Below are 22,249 nucleotides of genomic sequence, written 5' to 3' on the forward strand. Positions count from 1 at the left end.
TACTAGCCCTGACCTTTGATCCACAGAGGGTGTTGGTGTCCTTTCAAGTGCCAAAGGCTCGCCCTCCTGCCGAGTCTAACACGAACCATGATTTTTTAGTTCTAATGATTGCTTTGAATGCTTTCTTGTGATCACTGTCTCCTCATCGCTTGTGTAGCAGGTAGCCAAGTGGTAGGCGCGGTTCAATCAACAAGAGTTATCTTTTATTATTATTCTCTTAGGTACACACCTAGAATATATATGAAGTTAAAGAACAAGCGGCAAATAAATGACTTTCTCTCCGGTGCACACCTAGAGGTTGACTACTTCTTCTTCGAGTTAGCTTTGTCGTTGCTATCTAATCTTCATCAAAACAGAAATGCGGAGCCGCTTTTATGCAGCAGACGCCGTACGCTTACATACGGAGATACACTAAATTAATATACATCAGGCAAAGCTCCGTATTAGTTCCGTACTACTTCCGTATTGGTCGGGCAGGGATACTACACCCTCCCTTCCTACAGATAATCACGCCATCGTGATTTTCAAAAATTAGCGAAGAATTATGTACACAGCGTCAACCGGAAGATGGCAAATTATATCGGAAATGATAACTTTTAGAGTAGACAGAATAAATGAACTGATAACATATCATAACATAGAAGTAAAAGCACACCAGGTTCACACAATCTCTCGGGGTCAAAAGGGAAAGAATGGTCCTCCAAACAGGACGTGAAAGTCAGCCAAATTTCTGCACATCGCGGGCTCAAACTGCCAGAAAATTCACAATTTCATAAAAATGCACTGCATCGTGGGAACTTACTCCGGTACACACCTGGAGTGTAAAAGGGGATTCTCACACACTTCTCTGACCAGGTTACTTAGGTAAACCTAGGCTCACCATGATCAGACGCCTACCAAACTAAACTGGATTCACACACTCGCATAAAGGAAGACTGAAGAGAACAGGGAGACTGAAGGAAGACAGGAAAGAAAATGCCGTACCTGGAATCAGCGTTAGTAACCACCGCGGCGGCTGGAGCTACGGCGGCGGGCAAGCCAGGTTTTATCTTCATCTTGGTTGAGCCGGTCACTCAGAATGGCTAGCTCGGCGTCAGACAAATGACCTCCCTCCTTGTCTTGAATCGTGGTCTTCACATTGTTTATAGTATCGCTTCGCGCGACGTAAAGAGTGATGGTCTAGCCAGGAAGAGTGTTGACGAAAATCTGCATCCCACCACGGAGGCGAAGTACCAAGTGAAGAGTGGGCGCCTGCTTCCGACTGCGTGCCGGCGAAAATCAAACACTGCTGGTCTTGGGGAATACCCTCCTTGTCTTGGACAGCAGCCTGCCTGTTTTCGTCCCCATCAGCTTCGCCATCACCACCGGTAGTATACATGTAGGTAGCGGGTCGCTTGGAATCGCCATCGGATTCTCCAGTGGATGCCATGCGGAGGGAAGGGTGATCCACGCTAGCACCCTGACTGTGCTGCAAGCTAATAAGCAGGGCAAGGCCCAGGAAGGCAATAAACATGATTCTCATCTTGATTCGTCGCACGGAGCTGCAGCGGGTTGAGCCATGGGGGTCTGGGGTCGAATCACCAATGTTTTATTTAAAAATACACCGCTGCCACCAATGTAACAGGTAGCCGAGTGGTAGGCGTGGTGCAATCAACAAGAGTTATCTTTTATTATTATTCTCTTAGGTACACACCTAGGATATATGTACACCTAGGATATATTATTATTATTAGGCCACACTGAAGAAGGTCTGTGGTTCGACTCACCCGACCGACCGTACATTTTTCAGCCCGACCGTAAATTTTTTTCGGCGGGCTGTCGTGTGAGTAGTTAGTGCGGGGCAGGTTCTGGGCCACTTTTTGACCTTTGACCTTTGGGCCAAATAAGGCACACTGTGTCGGGCGTGCTGGGTCTGGGCCCGGGACCCCCCAGAGTTTGACCTTTGACCCCTGGCATGCCATAAATGTCATCCTTACGGTTCTTTTCGCCATAGATGGCGAACGTGCACTTGTGCACGTTCGGTGCATTCGCACCGGGGAGTAGTAAAATACGTACTGTTCCCTGATTTGCACATCGTAGATGTGCATTGCATGCAGTGACATATTGCGCATGCGTGCATACGCACGCGGAGCGTGTGACCTTCACTGGTCCTTTGCGTGTGGAAAAGACGCAGTGCAACACAAGGTGTACTAGTACACGTGTCATTATACTACTCCCTGATTCGCACTTCGTAGATTTGCAGCAAACAAAGTTCACGTTCCGTGCATTCGTTTTATTTGCACATCGTAGATGTGCACTGACAAGTTGCCCTGCAGAGCATGCCTAATCGGCTTTTCGATCGGTTAAGAGAATGTTCAAATTCGGCCATATTATGAGCCCCAAGATCAGAATTCGGCTCAACATAGTACTTGAAGCCACCGTTCCCATTACGTCATGCACATTTACATACACCCTGTTGAAGCACTGAAACATCGGTTTTCGGCGAATTCAACATGCGAATTTTTGAACATTCGGCGAAAAGATGGGTAATTTCTTCAAAACCACTGTTTTCGGCGAATTTTTCGCCCGGCCTATTAGGGAAATGCCTACTGTCCATGCAGGTACATTAGATGCATATTTCTATTTTGATCGGAATTCAGTTAGAATCAACCGGCTACGCCCGGAGTATCATGCATCAAAACAATTATTGAAGGGGTGTCACAGTGAAGCAGTGTTGCTACGCACCACAAATCCCCTCTGCCCTGTACCGAATTTATACTGGAGAATCCAGAGTGGCCAGCAAAGAGTCACAACCCGCGGGTATCCAGTCACACTAAGGCATGTCCACCATTCCCCACAAATTCACTGTAACAAAACACAATACTGTTTACTATAATACACTTTTATTTAAATTGACTTGGATGAGTCTGTAGAAGAGAACACAATGCACGCACACGCACGCATGCGCGGACACACACACGCACACACGCACACACACACATCTAGGTTATAGTGCTATACACGTATCTAGGTTTAGGAAGCACGAGAATATGTCGAAGCACCCACACATACCCCTTCATGCAGTGTACTTCAGTAGCCCAACACGTTACGACCGCTCAGGACCATCACAAAACACATTACGACCGCTCAGGACCATCACAAAACACTACACACTGTTACTACACTGCATACACAGTTACTACACTACGCCTGTTACAAGTACTTACAAATAATTTTGAAAACAAATGGCACATCCCGAAGACGGCAGCTAGCTCCAGACCTTCATACATACGTCATCATCATCTGTAAAACCAAGCATGAGCGCACACAAACACTATTAGTGTCACGAATACGGAAGCAGGGTAAGACAAGAGGATACGAAACAAGTAAGTATCGCTATAACGAGGGGGGTAAGTATACATGTAGACAGAGCAGTGCTTACTTACAGGGTCCTAATACGCTCTACGGCGTCCCGGTAGTCGGACTGCAACAGCAGTCCGACTTGCCGACCCTCCCAGTAACGGGTTAGATGGGCCGTACCCGTGAGGTAGGCGACCACGGCTGGGCCTCCCACCAGCCTTTCTCCACTGTAAAAACGAAAGAAACCGCAGAAAGCACAGTGTCATAGAGCTCTTTTGTTGGGGGAGAGAGCTAGGAGCACTGCACACTTACCATTTGTCACAATATATGATGAGAAAGAGGCGGCGCTTGACGCACCGCCTCAGGTGCTGGAACAGGGATATTACCCCTGTAAGTTCGACACCGCAGTGGCACGTGAACGTCATTTGGACTGTAATGATACTGAAGTGAAGGTGTGAACCGCAAAGCGAGACCTTTATCTTCTTCCTGTCGAATTCGCTCCCCAGCTGCATACCGACATCATCCGCTAAAATCCAATCATACCAAGTAACGCAAAGGTCATCAGTTGACCTTTTGGACTTTTCAACTCTTATCCAAAACCACCAAGAGGAAAAAAAATCAGGATAATAATAATAATCTTTATTTAAGGATTACCCAAAGGCTAACGCCTATCTGGGGATGAAGAAGACGTCAGTTGTAGAAGCGTTTGTGGAGGAGTTGTTACATTATTCTCAGTAAATAGATATGGCTGATACATTCGGTGTAGACGTGGATGACCGGTCGTGGTCTCTCACCACGGGTCCTTTACTAATAGAAAGGCGGACGCCAATAAGAACTGTTGTGGAGTTGGCAGATCAAAACGCGCAGCAAGAAATTTGGCACGTCGACGGTAGACTCCATCGGGAGGACGGACCAGCTCTTGTTGATAGTAGGGGAGTGTCCGCCTGGTGCTATGGAGGTCGCCTTCATCGCGTTAATGAACCGGCTTGGATAGGACGGGGTAGCATCGAGTACTACCTCAACGGTGTCCGTCATAGAGCCGGCGGTCCTGCAGTCAGTTCTTGTGACGCCACATGCTGTATTCTACGGTGGTATCACCATGGAAGGCTCCACAGGGAGAATGCGCCAGCGGTGATACGCAGGGAAGGTAACAATCGTGTACGGGAGTGGTACCGATACAACCTTCGGCATAGGGAAGATGGACCTGCTTTCATCTCTCAGGAGGAGGAGGGTATCTATCAGTGGTACCTCAACGGGGTGTATTACGGTAGCCACCATCAAGACCAGGCAATACACCCCATGGAGCTGCAGTACATCAATGTAGTGCCTACTAAGGTAGACTCGTCAGCAATAAGTCATGAGCCCATTTGTGTGATTTGTCAGGTTACCCTGGACCGTCCTCTATCCAAGTTGGAGTGCGGTCATGAATTTCACTTCCACTGTATGAAGGAGTGGATCAGTTCTGCCCCCAGCCCAACTTGCCCAACCTGCCGCTACTCCATGACTGCTGAGGACTTGGTTGAGTTCTTGTAGTAATACATGACACAGTTGCATGTGGGCGACTACGAATGACCAGTCATGTGTTACAGATGGACACGGACACGCCACCCTAAGTAGCCATGAGCGGCTATTTGGACAAGGACAACAAAGCACCTCGTGGGCGGCCAAGGTTGACACTAGCCACAAGTCTGGTCGCTCAGTTGAATAAGCTGGGTGTGCCCATGAAGACCATGGAAGACCTTTCCAGGTGCCGGCAACATGCAGAGGACAAGACAGACTGGAAGAAACTGTGCAGCTCGACACTCGAGGACAAATCAGTATCAGCAGCTACTACACCTTGCTGATGATGCTCACAAGACAGAAGTTGGAAAAAACATTGAATTTCTTTATTTAGTGCTCAACTACGCGAAATGTGTTTTATTATTATTATACATGTTCAACTGTACACAGACTGGCTGACTGCCATTCTCTACCACACATTACCGGACACTGTTGTGGTTGTCGTCGTTATCGTCGTCGTCATTGTTGATGTTTTGTCGGTTGTTGTCGTCGTAATCGTCGTCGTTGTTGATGTTGTTATTGGTTGTTGCTGTCGGTTGTTGCCGGTTGTTGTTGGTTGTTGTTGGTTGTTGTTGGTTGTTGTTGATGTTGTTGTCGGTTGTTGTCGTCGTTATCGTCGTCGTTGTTGATGTTGTTATTGGTTGTTGCTGTTGGTTGTTGGTTGTTATTGGTTGTTGCTGTCGGTTGTTGGTTGTTATTGTTGATTGTTGTCGGTTGTTGTTGGCTGTTGGATGTTGTTGTCGGTTGTTGTCGGTTGTTGTTGGTTATTGTTGGTTGTTGTTGGTTGTTGTTGGGCGTTGTTGGTTGTTGTCGGTTGTTGTCAGGTGTTGTTGGTTGTTGTTGGTTGTTGTTGTCGGTTGTTGTCGGTTGTTGGGTGTTGTTGTCGGTTGTTGGGTGTTGTTGTTGGTTGGTGTTGGTTGTTGTTGGTTGTTGTCGGTTGTTGTCCGTTGTTGTTGGTTGTTGTTTGGTGTTGTTGTCGGTTGTTGGTTGTTGTTGTTTGTTGTTGTTGGCTGTAGTTGGTTGTTGTCAGTTGTTGTTGGTTGTTGGATGTTGTTGTCGGTTGTTGTCGGTTGTTGTTGGTTGTTGTTGGTTGTTGTTGGCTGTTGTTGTTTGTTGTTGGTTGTTGATGTTTGTTGTTGTTGGTTGTAGTTGGTTGTTGTCAGTTGTTGTTGGTTGTTGGATGTTGTTGTCGGTTGTTGTCGGTTGTTGTCGGTTGTTGTTGGTTGTTGTTGGTTGTTGTTGGTTGTTGTTGGCTGTTGTTGGTTGTTGTTGGTTGTTGTTGGTTTTTGTTGGTTGTTGTTGTCGGTTGTTGGTTGTTGTTGTTTGTTGTTGTTGGTTGTAGTTGGTTGTTGTCAGTTGTTTTTGGTTGTTGGATGTTGTTGTCGGGTGTTGTCGGTTGTTGTCGGTTGTTGTTGGTTGTTGTTGGTTGTTGTTGGCTGTTGTTGGTTGTTGTTGGTTGTTGTTGGTTGTTGTTGGTTGTTGTTGTCGGTTGTTGGTTGTTGTTGTTTGTTGTTGTTGGTTGTAGTTGGTTGTTGTCAGTTGTTGTTGGTTGTTGGATGTTGTTGTCGGGTGTTGTCGGTTATTGTCGGTTGTTGTTGGTTGTTGTTGGCTGTTGTTGGTTGTTTTTGGTTTTGTTGGTTGTTGTCGGTTGTTGTCGGTTGTTGTGTTTTAATCGTTATTTTGTTCATTATCCAGGAGGATGCGGCTATGATTCAGTACCATTTTTTCGCATATATGAGACAAGTTTGTGTAACGTTAGTGTGACGTGGAGTATGCTGATTGGATGTGAGGTGGTGAGAGTATGCTGATTGGCCGATAACAATTAGTGGAAGGGATAAAGTAATGCGCTGCTTGTGCAGCGTAACCAAACACATGGTCTGTGGGAAACACCCTAGTAAAATAAATAAACATGAATTGCCACCGGCACTTGAGAGACTCGAGCCCCGCCACCTTGTTCAAATCGGACTTGGTAGCTTCATACTGGAACTTAATCTTCTTCTTTTTGAGGTATGACCGAACAAAACGCGCTTGGATTTTTTCATTTTATTTATTTTTTCATTTTTTTTTTCATTGCAACTTTTTTAGCAGACTCGTGAAACAACGGTGAATCTGGAACGAATAAATGGTCCATGTCAAAGGCATGACGAGTCTCGAAGTCTTCACATTCATGATGGAACCTTGTCATGATTGACGCATTCCTTGATGGTGCACACATGAAATCACCCTGGCTCATCTTTTCCAATTCCATTCTTTTCACATCCTGCAACCCATACCCTACTAGTATTAGTGGGGATGCTAGAATCAGAAGAGGCAAGGCAGCACTCTTCCGTGGATGTATTACTCGACACAACACCACCCATACTCGTTTTCTAGAAGTTTTGACTATAATGATATATTGCAGCAGGAAGTAGTATACAGTCAAATAGGATAGGATAATAAATTGAATGAATGATCAACTGTCTGATAAAGAATGCAGTTCATTAAAGACTTATTGGAAGGTCTCTACCAGCTGATCGTCATGTTGGACGGCGACACTGCATAATGATATGAAGCTCTCAGTTAGCTGTTTCAGTTCCGTGGTAGAAAGTGTCATGTGCGCGTCCAGAGCACGATGAAAACATCTGGGCTCCACGTGGATGCAGACGATTGGAGCAACAGTAAGACGTACCTTCAACGCCTGCTCGTCAATGTCGAGGGAGACTGCCCCGGGGTAGATGAAAACATCTTGTTCCACATCCAGTTCGAACGAGCTGGTCGGGACTAGCTTGCTTTCACCGTTGATGTACACCCGACATTGACCGTCGGACGAACGTGATGGGTAGAAGTTGGTCTTGATCTTCTCCACACGTCCTCTTCGGAGAGTGTCACGGAGCGATGGACAAGTCTTGATCAAGTTCGTAATGATGAACTCAGTGGACTCATTCAGTTCGATGTAAACCTGTCCTTGAGCATCTTTGCGAGCTGTTGCCGTACTACCACAGGCTGGTAGAGCTCCTGAAGGGAAGTACATCTTATAACCAGGCTTGTAGAAGGATCTACCTGATGACTTGTAGGACAGTTGCATGTCCTCCTGAAACCCATCCACCACAATCTCTTTGTGGAGCTTGGTAGGAGCAGGTGGCACATAGCGACGCTTAGCCGGTACTGCGTTCGAAGAGAGCACAACTTGAGGAGGGTCAGCAGGAAGAGCGGAATTCTTCCTCACCCGTCCCTCGTATAGGGAATCCATCTTCCAGGAAGCGAAGGCAGAACAACTCATCAGCACTGTATTCGATGAACGAATGACTCAACTACAGGACAACCATCTGTATTTATACAAGTCAGAGACGGGGGCGGATTGAAATGTTAAAAATATGTGTCAGCTAGATCAACCAATCACCATCAAGCCCGACACAAACATTTGCCCAATCAGCATTGAGCCCGCCAAAAACATTTGACCAACCAGCATCAAACTCGCCAAAAACATTTTGTCCAGTCAGCGGCATGCCCACCAAATAATTATCTCATCTTAAAGATTCCTTACATGATACAGCCACTTTAGTGAACTGATACAGTATGAAAATGAGATCAAAGTCAAACGTGTGCAAGTTCTGAATCACGTGATCAAGTGAATAGGTTTCCCAACAATAGGCATCAATCAATGATGTCATAAGAGATGTATCAGATGGAGATAAAATCAGCAAATTCGTACGCAACGTGGACAGTTGAGATGATGACACCATCCTGGTCGACTCCATGAGATGCAGTACATATAGGAGTGGAAAATGCTGAGGAAGAGGTTTCATGATTCGACTGAACCTCAACCATGATACATTGCTACGAGGTAAGTAGGAACGCAGTTTACGTAGTACATCCACATTCGTATCGTATACTATGCAGGATAATGCTATAGCATAGTTTAAACTCTTGTACAAACAGGATTTTTTCATCGCAAGTAACTGCTCCCGAAGAGGGTGTACGCAAAGCTGATCGGATAAGAGTTCAGTTTTCGAAAGAAAATGCAAAAGATGACGATCCACACCGCATAACCGCTCATGTACAGCGTAACGCTTCTTCATCAAACTACATCTCCTATGCACATCATCTTCAGGGAAGTAAATCACCGCCATGACAAGTCCACACGAAGAACACACGTATCTTCCTTCATGTAAAACATGATCAAGATGTTGACACTGTTTTTCCTCCCCGTATTGCTCTTTTTCTTCTTCTTTCTTCTTAAATTCAGAATCCATCTTCACTCCTCACCAACATCCTCATTATGACACTATATCCAGCATGATATCTACTTTATATAACCAATCCTATCCGGGGCAATTATCAGGTACAACCATTGGGGTAGATGACCTCATACCCTCGCCAACACGTCGACGTGTTGGCGAGGGTATGAGGTCATCTACCCCAATGGTTGTACCTGATAATTGCCCCGGATAGTATTGGTTATATAAAGTAGATATCATGCTGGATATAGTGTCATAATGAGGATGTTGGTGAGGAGTGAAGATGGATTCTGAATTTAAGAAGAAAGAAGAAGAAAAAGAGCAATACGGGGAGGAAAAACAGTGTCAACATCTTGATCATGTTTTACATGAAGGAAGATACGTGTGTTCTTCGTGTGGACTTGTCATGGCGGTGATTTACTTCCCTGAAGATGATGTGCATAGGAGATGTAGTTTGATGAAGAAGCGTTACGCTGTACATGAGCGGTTATGCGGTGTGGATCGTCATCTTTTGCATTTTCTTTCGAAAACTGAACTCTTATCCGATCAGCTTTGCGTACACCCTCTTCGGGAGCAGTTACTTGCGATGAAAAAATCCTGTTTGTACAAGAGTTTAAACTATGCTATAGCATTATCCTGCATAGTATACGATACGAATGTGGATGTACTACGTAAACTGCGTTCCTACTTACCTCGTAGCAATGTATCATGGTTGAGGTTCAGTCGAATCATGAAACCTCTTCCTCAGCATTTTCCACTCCTATATGTACTGCATCTCATGGAGTCGACCAGGATGGTGTCATCATCTCAACTGTCCACGTTGCGTACGAATTTGCTGATTTTATCTCCATCTGATACATCTCTTATGACATCATTGATTGATGCCTATTGTTGGGAAACCTATTCACTTGATCACGTGATTCAGAACTTGCACACGTTTGACTTTGATCTCATTTTCATACTGTATCAGTTCACTAAAGTGGCTGTATCATGTAAGGAATCTTTAAGATGAGATAATTATTTGGTGGGCATGCCGCTGACTGGACAAAATGTTTTTGGCGAGTTTGATGCTGGTTGGTCAAATGTTTTTGGCGGGCTCAATGCTGATTGGGCAAATGTTTGTGTCGGGCTTGATGGTGATTGGTTGATCTAGCTGACACATATTTTTAACATTTCAATCCGCCCCCGTCTCTGACTTGTATAAATACAGATGGTTGTCCTGTAGTTGAGTCATTCGTTCATCGAATACAGTGCTGATGAGTTGTTCTGCCTTCGCTTCCTGGAAGATGGATTCCCTATACGAGGGACGGGTGAGGAAGAATTCCGCTCTTCCTGCTGACCCTCCTCAAGTTGTGCTCTCTTCGAACGCAGTACCGGCTAAGCGTCGCTATGTGCCACCTGCTCCTACCAAGCTCCACAAAGAGATTGTGGTGGATGGGTTTCAGGAGGACATGCAACTGTCCTACAAGTCATCAGGTAGATCCTTCTACAAGCCTGGTTATAAGATGTACTTCCCTTCAGGAGCTCTACCAGCCTGTGGTAGTACGGCAACAGCTCGCAAAGATGCTCAAGGACAGGTTTACATCGAACTGAATGAGTCCACTGAGTTCATCATTACGAACTTGATCAAGACTTGTCCATCGCTCCGTGACACTCTCCGAAGAGGACGTGTGGAGAAGATCAAGACCAACTTCTACCCATCACGTTCGTCCGACGGTCAATGTCGGGTGTACATCAACGGTGAAAGCAAGCTAGTCCCGACCAGCTCGTTCGAACTGGATGTGGAACAAGATGTTTTCATCTACCCCGGGGCAGTCTCCCTCGACATTGACGAGCAGGCGTTGAAGGTACGTCTTACTGTTGCTCCAATCGTCTGCATCCACGTGGAGCCCAGATGTTTTCATCGTGCTCTGGACGCGCACATGACACTTTCTACCACGGAACTGAAACAGCTAACTGAGAGCTTCATATCATTATGCAGTGTCGCCGTCCAACATGACGATCAGCTGGTAGAGACCTTCCAATAAGTCTTTAATGAACTGCATTCTTTATCAGACAGTTGATCATTCATTCAATTTATTATCCTATCCTATTTGACTGTATACTACTTCCTGCTGCAATATATCATTATAGTCAAAACTTCTAGAAAACGAGTATGGGTGGTGTTGTGTCGAGTAATACATCCACGGAAGAGTGCTGCCTTGCCTCTTCTGATTCTAGCATCCCCACTAATACTAGTAGGGTATGGGTTGCAGGATGTGAAAAGAATGGAATTGGAAAAGATGAGCCAGGGTGATTTCATGTGTGCACCATCAAGGAATGCGTCAATCATGACAAGGTTCCATCATGAATGTGAAGACTTCGAGACTCGTCATGCCTTTGACATGGACCATTTATTCGTTCCAGATTCACCGTTGTTTCACGAGTCTGCTAAAAAAGTTGCAATGAAAAAAAAAATGAAAAAATAAATAAAATGAAAAAATCCAAGCGCGTTTTGTTCGGTCATACCTCAAAAAGAAGAAGATTAAGTTCCAGTATGAAGCTACCAAGTCCGATTTGAACAAGGTGGCGGGGCTCGAGTCTCTCAAGTGCCGGTGGCAATTCATGTTTATTTATTTTACTAGGGTGTTTCCCACAGACCATGTGTTTGGTTACGCTGCACAAGCAGCGCATTACTTTATCCCTTCCACTAATTGTTATCGGCCAATCAGCATACTCTCACCACCTCACATCCAATCAGCATACTCCACGTCACACTAACGTTACACAAACTTGTCTCATATATGCGAAAAAATGGTACTGAATCATAGCCGCATCCTCCTGGATAATGAACAAAATAACGATTAAAACACAACAACCGACAACAACCGACAACAACCAACAAAACCAAAAACAACCAACAACAGCCAACAACAACCAACAACAACCGACAATAACCGACAACACCCGACAACAACATCCAACAACCAACAACAACTGACAACAACCAACTACAACCAACAACAACAAACAACAACAACCAACAACCGACAACAACAACCAACAACAACCAACAACAACCAACAACAACCAACAACAGCCAACAACAACCAACAACAACCAACAACAACCGACAACAACCGACAACACCCGACAACAACATCCAACAACCAAAAACAACTGACAACAACCAACTACAACCAACAACAACAAACAACAACAACCAACAACCGACAACAACAACCAACAAAAACCAACAACAACCAACAACAACCAACAACAGCCAACAACAACCAACAACAACCAACAACAACCAACAACAACCGACAACAACCGACAACAACCGACAACAACATCCAACAACCAACAACAACTGACAACAACCAACTACAACCAACAACAACAAACATCAACAACCAACAACAAACAACAACAGCCAACAACAACCAACAACAACCAACAACAACCGACAACAACCGACAACAACATCCAACAACCAACAACAACTGACAACAACCAACTACAGCCAACAACAACAAACAACAACAACCAACAACCGACAACAACACCAAACAACAACCAACAACAACGGACAACAACCGACAACAACCAACAACAACCAACACCAACCAACAACAACACCCAACAACCGACAACAACACCCAACAACCGACAACAACCGACAACAACAACCAACAACAACCAACAACACCTGACAACAACCGACAACAACCAACAACGCCCAACAACAACCAACAACAACCAACAATAACCAACAACAACCGACAACAACCGACAACAACATCCAACAGCCAACAACAACCGACAACAATCAACAATAACAACCAACAACCGACAGCAACAACCAATAACAACCAACAACCAACAGCAACAACCAATAACAACATCAACAACGACGACGATAACGACGACAACAACCGACAACAACATCAACAACAACCAACAACAACCAACAACAACCAACAACAACCGGCAACAACCGACAGCAACAACCAATAACAACATCAACAACGACGACGATTACGACGACAACAACCGACAAAACATCAACAATGACGACGACGATAACGACGACAACCACAACAGTGTCCGGTAATGTGTGGTAGAGAATGGCAGTCAGCCAGTCTGTGTACAGTTGAACATGTATAATAATAATAAAACACATTTCGCGTAGTTGAGCACTAAATAAAGAAATTCAATGTTTTTTCCAACTTCTGTCTTGTGAGCATCATCAGCAAGGTGTAGTAGCTGCTGATACTGATTTGTCCTCGAGTGTCGAGCTGCACAGTTTCTTCCAGTCTGTCTTGTCCTCTGCATGTTGCCGGCACCTGGAAAGGTCTTCCATGGTCTTCATGGGCACACCCAGCTTATTCAACTGAGCGACCAGACTTGTGGCTAGTGTCAACCTTGGCCGCCCACGAGGTGCTTTGTTGTCCTTGTCCAAATAGCCGCTCATGGCTACTTAGGGTGGCGTGTCCGTGTCCATCTGTAACACATGACTGGTCATTCGTAGTCGCCCACATGCAACTGTGTCATGTATTACTACAAGAACTCAACCAAGTCCTCAGCAGTCATGGAGTAGCGGCAGGTTGGGCAAGTTGGGCTGGGGGCAGAACTGATCCACTCCTTCATACAGTGGAAGTGAAATTCATGACCGCACTCCAACTTGGATAGAGGACGGTCCAGGGTAACCTGACAAATCACACAAATGGGCTCATGACTTATTGCTGACGAGTCTACCTTAGTAGGCACTACATTGATGTACTGCAGCTCCATGGGGTGTATTGCCTGGTCTTGATGGTGGCTACCGTAATACACCCCGTTGAGGTACCACTGATAGATACCCTCCTCCTCCTGAGAGATGAAAGCAGGTCCATCTTCCCTATGCCGAAGGTTGTATCGGTACCACTCCCGTACACGATTGTTACCTTCCCTGCGTATCACCGCTGGCGCATTCTCCCTGTGGAGCCTTCCATGGTGATACCACCGTAGAATACAGCATGTGGCGTCACAAGAACTGACTGCAGGACCGCCGGCTCTATGACGGACACCGTTGAGGTAGTACTCGATGCTACCCCGTCCTATCCAAGCCGGTTCATTAACGCGATGAAGGCGACCTCCATAGCACCAGGCGGACACTCCCCTACTATCAACAAGAGCTGGTCCGTCCTCCCGATGGAGTCTACCGTCGACGTGCCAAATTTCTTGCTGCGCGTTTTGATCTGCCAACTCCACAACAGTTCTTATTGGCGTCCGCCTTTCTATTAGTAAAGGACCCGTGGTGAGAGACCACGACCGGTCATCCACGTCTACACCGAATGTATCAGCCATATCTATTTACTGAGAATAATGTAACAACTCCTCCACAAACGCTTCTACAACTGACGTCTTCTTCATCCCCAGATAGGCGTTAGCCTTTGGGTAATCCTTAAATAAAGATTATTATTATTATCCTGATTTTTTTTCCTCTTGGTGGTTTTGGATAAGAGTTGAAAAGTCCAAAAGGTCAACTGATGACCTTTGCGTTACTTGGTATGATTGGATTTTAGCGGATGATGTCGGTATGCAGCTGGGGAGCGAATTCGACAGGAAGAAGATAAAGGTCTCGCTTTGCGGTTCACACCTTCACTTCAGTATCATTACAGTCCAAATGACGTTCACGTGCCACTGCGGTGTCGAACTTACAGGGGTAATATCCCTGTTCCAGCACCTGAGGCGGTGCGTCAAGCGCCGCCTCTTTCTCATCATATATTGTGACAAATGGTAAGTGTGCAGTGCTCCTAGCTCTCTCCCCCAACAAAAGAGCTCTATGACACTGTGCTTTCTGCGGTTTCTTTCGTTTTTACAGTGGAGAAAGGCTGGTGGGAGGCCCAGCCGTGGTCGCCTACCTCACGGGTACGGCCCATCTAACCCGTTACTGGGAGGGTCGGCAAGTCGGACTGCTGTTGCAGTCCGACTACCGGGACGCCGTAGAGCGTATTAGGACCCTGTAAGTAAGCACTGCTCTGTCTACATGTATACTTACCCCCCTCGTTATAGCGATACTTACTTGTTTCGTATCCTCTTGTCTTACCCTGCTTCCGTATTCGTGACACTAATAGTGTTTGTGTGCGCTCATGCTTGGTTTTACAGATGATGATGACGTATGTATGAAGGTCTGGAGCTAGCTGCCGTCTTCGGGATGTGCCATTTGTTTTCAAAATTATTTGTAAGTACTTGTAACAGGCGTAGTGTAGTAACTGTGTATGCAGTGTAGTAACAGTGTGTAGTGTTTTGTGATGGTCCTGAGCGGTCGTAATGTGTTTTGTGATGGTCCTGAGCGGTCGTAACGTGTTGGCCTACTGAAGTACACTGCATGAAGGGGTATGTGTGGGTGCTTCGACATATTCTCGTGCTTCCTAAACCTAGATACGTGTATAGCACTATAACCTAGATGTGTGGGTGTGCGTGTGTGCGTGTGTGTGTCCGCGCATGCGTGCGTGTGCGTGCATTGTGTTCTCTTCTACAGACTCATCCAAGTCAATTTAAATAAAAGTGTATTATAGTAAACAGTATTGTGTTTTGTTACAGTGAATTTGTGGGGAATGGTGGACATGCCTTAGTGTGACTGGATACCCGCGGGTTGTGACTCTTTGCTGGCCACTCTGGATTCTCCAGTATAAATTCGGTACAGGGCAGAGGGGATTTGTGGTGCGTAGCAACACTGCTTCACTGTGACACCCCTTCAATAATTGTTTTGATGCATGATACTCCGGGCGTAGCCGGTTGATTCTAACTGAATTCCGATCAAAATAGAAATATGCATCTAATGTACCTGCATGGACAGTAGGCATTTCCCTAATAGGCCGGGCGAAAAATTCGCCGAAAACAGTGGTTTTGAAGAAATTACCCATCTTTTCGCCGAATGTTCAAAAATTCGCATGTTGAATTCGCCGAAAACCGATGTTTCAGTGCTTCAACAGGGTGTATGTAAATGTGCATGACGTAATGGGAACGGTGGCTTCAAGTACTATGTTGAGCCGAATTCTGATCTTGGGGCTCATAATATGGCCGAATTTGAACATTCTCTTAACCGATCGAAAAGCCGATTAGGCATGCTCTGCAGGGCAACTTGTCAGTGCACATCTACGATGTGCAAATAAAACGAATGCACGGAACGTGAACTTTGTTTGCTGCAAATCTACGAAGTGCGAATCAGGGAGTAGTATAATGACACGTGTACTAGTACACCTTGTGTTGCACTGCGTCTTTTCCACACGCAAAGGACCAGTGAAGGTCACACGCTCCGCGTGCGTATGCACGCATGCGCAATATGTCACTGCATGCAATGCACATCTACGATGTGCAAATCAGGGAACAGTACGTATTTTACTACTCCCCGGTGCGAATGCACCGAACGTGCACAAGTGCACGTTCGCCATCTATGGCGAAAAGAACCGTAAGGATGACATTTATGGCATGCCAGGGGTCAAAGGTCAAACTCTGGGGGGTCCCGGGCCCAGACCCAGCACGCCCGACACAGTGTGCCTTATTTGGCCCAAAGGTCAAAGGTCAAAAAGTGGCCCAGAACCTGCCCCGCACTAACTACTCGTGTGACTGACGTACGTACGTGGACTGAACACGTCCACGTCCACGTGCTGTGCAGCGTGAGTCTGCGGACGCAGGCGGCTCCTTTTGGACTTGACTTGTAGTTGTACCAAGAGTCCATAACCCCCCAGAGTGTGCAACTCGTGATCCTTCTCAGCACAAATCAGTGCCGCAACGAAATCCAAATTTCATACGTCATGTAGTGAGTAGCTATGACGAAATGGGAAGTTTGGCCCGGACCTACTTCGCCCGTTTGCCCAATTTGGGGTCTTTCTTTACGAATCCACGGCCAGGTATTGTACGTAACACGCCTGGAAAGGCTCAAGTACACAAAGCCTGAATTATTTTAGAGTTTCTTTTTTGAGTGTCTCTCCGATAAGAGAAGAAGAATGGCCACTGTTGAACCTAAAGCAAAGCGCTCCCCATTGTCGCCGGGGTGCAGTGTCTCTGTGGACGATATTCGTCAGTTTTTGCTCGATCTGGGCTCCTCATTTTCTTCTCTCGATTGTCGAGGTTGAAGCACATCTACTTCGAAATCGATCGGGTCTTCATGCCGTGTGCCAAGAGCTATTTCCATCAAATCTTGTAAATCTATATCCATGCCTATTCTTGCTATCCCGGAGTCACGAACTCTCCCAATACAAGCTTTTCAGACAACGAGCAGAGAAACTCTCTTCAAATAAAAAAATTATGTGACTGTGAAATCAAAGCCGTTCTGCTGACACTGCATACTAGCCCGTGGAGCAAACGTTTTACGTGACACTTCCGTGGCTTACTTCAAAGCAACCTTCAACTAGTTACTTGGAACCCCCGCCGGATGTACCAGATATGCACATGGCCCCGTCCGCCCATGCTTGCCCGGGGACCGGATGACGCAATGTTTGGATTTCGTCGCGCCAGACCCCAACCTGGAGTTGCACACTCTGGGGGGGTTATAGACTCTTGGTTGTACTATACTGCAGTGCAGTGCAGTGAGATTGCACTTTCCTTGTGTATTGGGAACCAATTTTCACCTGTACCGGTAAGTTGCTGCTCCATGTGTGCAAGCACAGGAAGCGTCGATGGAAAAAGCCCATGTATTCGTGCACGCCGACACCAAACTAGCAATACATGTACCGGTACATTGTACAATTTGTACTTCGAAGTAGTTCCCGAACTTACTTTCAACTCGCATCGTTCTTCATTTGCTTGATGGTTTGGACAGTCAGAGTCACCGCTTGAAGTTATTCTCTTCTCGTTCCAGAGCTACACAATGTTTCAAAGTATTAACCAGTGATCCCTTTATACAACATGTATGGCATAACACTGCATAATAATGCCGATGTACTGGGTGTCTAAAGGCAGTACAGTGTATTTACATGTACTAAAAAATATATTTAAAAAAAATCCGCCCGCCCGCCCGTAAAAAAAATGTACATGTTAGTCGAACCACACACCTTCTTTAGTTTGGCATTATTGATATTATTAAACTCAATCTCGTAGCATGTGCACGCATTGCTAATGTGGGGAGCAACGCCAGAGATGAGGGCGATAACAAGCCATGGTAAAAGTACAAAAGAAAACAAGAAAACAATAGAAAGAAAGGAACAGGGAGGAAAACAAAGCTCAGCAAATTAAGTGAGATAGCCGGAAATTACATTGTTTAGCTAAACACGCGTGAGTGCTGCAGGAAAACGCAACTCAGTACAAACAACTTGGCGAAACTGAGACATGCAGTGGCAGTGGTGGGCGAGGCTTGATAGCTTGAGCCAGTCAGAATAGGAATGAAACAAAGGGGATTTTGTAAACTGGACACTGCGAGCTACAGGTAGCGAGACTTGTGCCCTGTTAGAAGTTAAAGAAGAAGCGGCAAATAAATGACTTTCTCTCCGGTGCACACCTAGAGGTTGACTACTTCTTCTTCGAGTTAGCTTTGTCGGTGCTATCTAATCTTTATCAAAACAGAAATGCGCAGCCGCTTTTATGCAGCAGACGCCGCATGCTTACATACGGGGATACACTAAATATATATCAGGCAAAGCTCCGTATTAGTTCCGTACTACTTCCGTATTGGTCGGGCAGGGATACTAAACTTGTACATGGATTTCACTTGACAAAATTGTTTGCTAATTATGTCAAGTTGGCTCTGCGTGCGTCATATTCCAATCTCCATTACAGGTTTCCCATTTCTTATCGTTGCTGGGACTGCGGGAGGGACAGGACTCAACGCATATTCTCCAAGTGATACTACATTGTAAGTAGAAATCACAATTGACTTTCCTTATACCCGAGATACTCACCCAGCAATTACACCACCCAGTTTTTCTCTACTGTTAGTCTGAGTTAAGTGTTTAAAAAACATTGCACGACACTGACCAATGGTACAGATGTTCTACAAGTATTGCCCCACAGCTCTAGCACTGTCAAAATCTTATGGTTTTGATTATAGAAGACCTTCACAACCATGCACACGCTTACACTACTACAGCAAAGACCTAAATGGTCTATACAACAACTATAAGTTTAGTCAAGAAGAAGAAAACCAGTACCGAGGAGTCACAAACATCGCAGAAAGAGTCCAGATGCACAATGAGCACGCTCGGAAAACTGCAGTGCTTGGAAGCAAGCGTGTGTTGTACACGTACTTTGCATGGACAAATACATCGCCGCGCAGCGCACCCAGACCCATGCTAGATGATCGTCGATGATGACCCCGGGTACTTTGCGCTTTGCGACATTGGGATTCTGTTAGGTCCACACTGAATGGCTAGCGTGAGCGGATTTACCAGCCCTTTCCTCCGAACCACGGGAAATTGCGTTTTCTTGGGATTGAGCAGAAGCCCTCTGTCGGTTAAATATGTGTCCAACATACTGACATCTGCACTAAGCTTCCTTACATGGTCATCGAGATCAGTACTGGATCGGTAATGAGTAATGTTATCGTCATACCGCTGGCACTGCGAACTGAAATGTGGGAGTATATCACGTACATATACGCAAAACAGTAGTGGCCCGAGTACAGACCCCTGCGGGACACCTCAGGATCATTCCGTGGTAGCGCCCAGGGCGTCATTTATTGAGACTCGCTGATAGCGACCAGCCAGATAGCTTGTGAACCACCGTAGAGCCACACCCGACACGCCAATAGCCTGATGGTCGAGAAGATGTTGGTGGTGTGGAACCCTGCCGAAGGCTTTCGACATGTCGAATACAGAGCACCACAGTATAGGCATTCGGCAAGTGCTCGCTGCCAGCGTTCGATGGCCAAAGCAAGTGCATCCTTACAGGAATGGTTTTCTCTGTATACGAACTGCTCAGGGGACATAGCCCCAAGCTCCGGTGGTTTGGCTATGGGCTGCACTAGCTGGGCGTGGACGATCTGCTCCAGCAGTCTGTGGAGGATCTTGAAGCGCAGCAATCAGATGGAAAATGTGAGGGCCATCGCTCAGGACAAGCCTACATGGAGAAATCTGGCCGACAATCCATGATCTGGCATCACAGGTCTTCAGTGCACCGTATTTTAATAATTATCTTGATAATGGAATTTGATCATAGGCGATAGGACAGAAGCGGAACGTACTATACCTACGTAATTATATTATAACGCGTGCTGTGGTATTATTATTATTATTAATCGAAAAGATATATATCTACCTTGTGAAGCCGCATGCACGCGTTTTCGAGCTCGTAGATTTTTGCTTCTTTTCAGCCCAGACGGCATCAGGCCGGACTGGAGAAAGGTACAGTATTTTCTGGTCGATAGCAGTAGTAGTATAGTGTAGTTGTAGTCTAGGTAGGACACCGGTGGAAGGCCGTCGTCATGGGCGAGTCTTCAAGCGAAGCCCAGATGAAACTGCTTTGTTCCCTCCCGGGAATCGAGCACTCGCTGGTAGGAGTGGTGCAGACGCGGTCTACCCTGGCCACAGAATCCGCAGACCGTGCGGCGAGGATGAGCCGAAGAATTTCAGAGCTATCTTCTGAGGTCAAAGGACTAAAAGAGGAACTGGTCACCCTCAAGGCATCCGCCATTGCGAAATCGATGAGCAGCAGGCCAAAGCCAGTTGGAGCTGGACGGACAACAACGAGCGGCAACTCGTCAACGGCTGTCACTGGGGCAAAGTGCAGCGTCGTAGTACAGACCCTGCGCACCGTAGCACATGCACAGGACACTCTGCAGAAACTCCGTTGACAACGCCTGTAACAACGGACAGCGCTGGGGACGCGCACTGTACGAATACCGGTAGATTTGAGGCCCTCGCTGCGGCTACAGCAAACCACACGGAAGTTCATACTGCAGCAGCAACAGCATACGAAAAGCACAATACCGGCAACAGTGGTCAGGATGCAAAGGGTGTCCAAAGCAAAGAACAGTCCCACATTGTCCCACCCATGGATGACGAAGATGACGCCTGGACTATGTTATCGCATGACAAGCCCCGAAAACCAAAAAAGAAAGTAATCTTTGTTGGCAACCTCAAGGCAGGAACAACTGAGGAGCAACTAGCAACTTACTTGCACAGGAGAATTGCTGCTGCTTCACTCCCTAACTTACCGCTACACAGCGTGACAATACTGGAGAAACGGCCACTCAACAATTCTCGCCTCACGGTGTCAGGGCGGGTCATGATCAATGCACAAGATGCTGGATATTTGCTTGCCAAGAACTTTTGGCCGTGCCGCGTGTACTCCAGGCTGTGGAAGTTTGATGCTGACAGAAACAGGAGTGGGCGAGCCACATCTGGCGAAGATATTGGAGACAGCATTGACCATAGCACGTCAACCCCAGTACCGGTACTGCTTCTGTGGCCTCTGAAAATGGCAGCAGCACCAGCGACCAACTTTTTGAGGAGACCACGGGCGACCAACTCCTTCAGGAGACAGACCATCGTGGACAAGCTCCTTCAGGAGACGCGGATGGAGACAGACAACTTGTCTGCCGCACCACCAGCGACAGAAGGTGCATCAACACCACTGCACAACAGCCAGAAGAGGAATAGCTCGCACCTCTCCCCTCCTGACGCTGGAGATGCGAAAAGACCACCAACAATCTATTAGATCCTGACTAGTTCACATTCCACGTTGAAAGTACTGTCCCTGAACATCTGCAGCCTCCGCCAGAAGCTGCAGGATCTAATGCAACTGGCCTCTACTTGTGTGCCCAATGTAATAGCTGTCTCAGAAACTTGGCTCGATGGTACCATTACAACAGCAGAAATGTCCATACCAGGTTACACCCTACATCGCCTAGAGCGTTGCGGGAACTAGGGTGGTGGTGTGTGTATATACACTGATGTCGGACTGAAATGCCACCCCCGGCCAGATCTTGCCACACAGGGTATTGAGTGCTGCTGGGTAGAGGTGAAGGCCCAGCCGAAGCCTTGTCTCATTGCCTGTCTGTATCGGCCACCTCATATGCGAGTGTCTTACTGGCAGGCCCTGGAAGCGACGTTCACTCGTGCGATGAGGGAGCCAAAGGATGTGATAATCTGTGGTGACTTCAATGTTGACTATAGCTGCCAGAGTGGTCAACTCTCATATCTATCTGACATCGCGAATACCCTCGGACT

Source organism: Sycon ciliatum, chromosome 2, assembly GCF_964019385.1.
Source record: "Sycon ciliatum chromosome 2, ocSycCili1.1, whole genome shotgun sequence".
In the NCBI taxonomy this organism is placed as follows: Eukaryota; Metazoa; Porifera; class Calcarea; order Leucosolenida; family Sycettidae; genus Sycon; species Sycon ciliatum.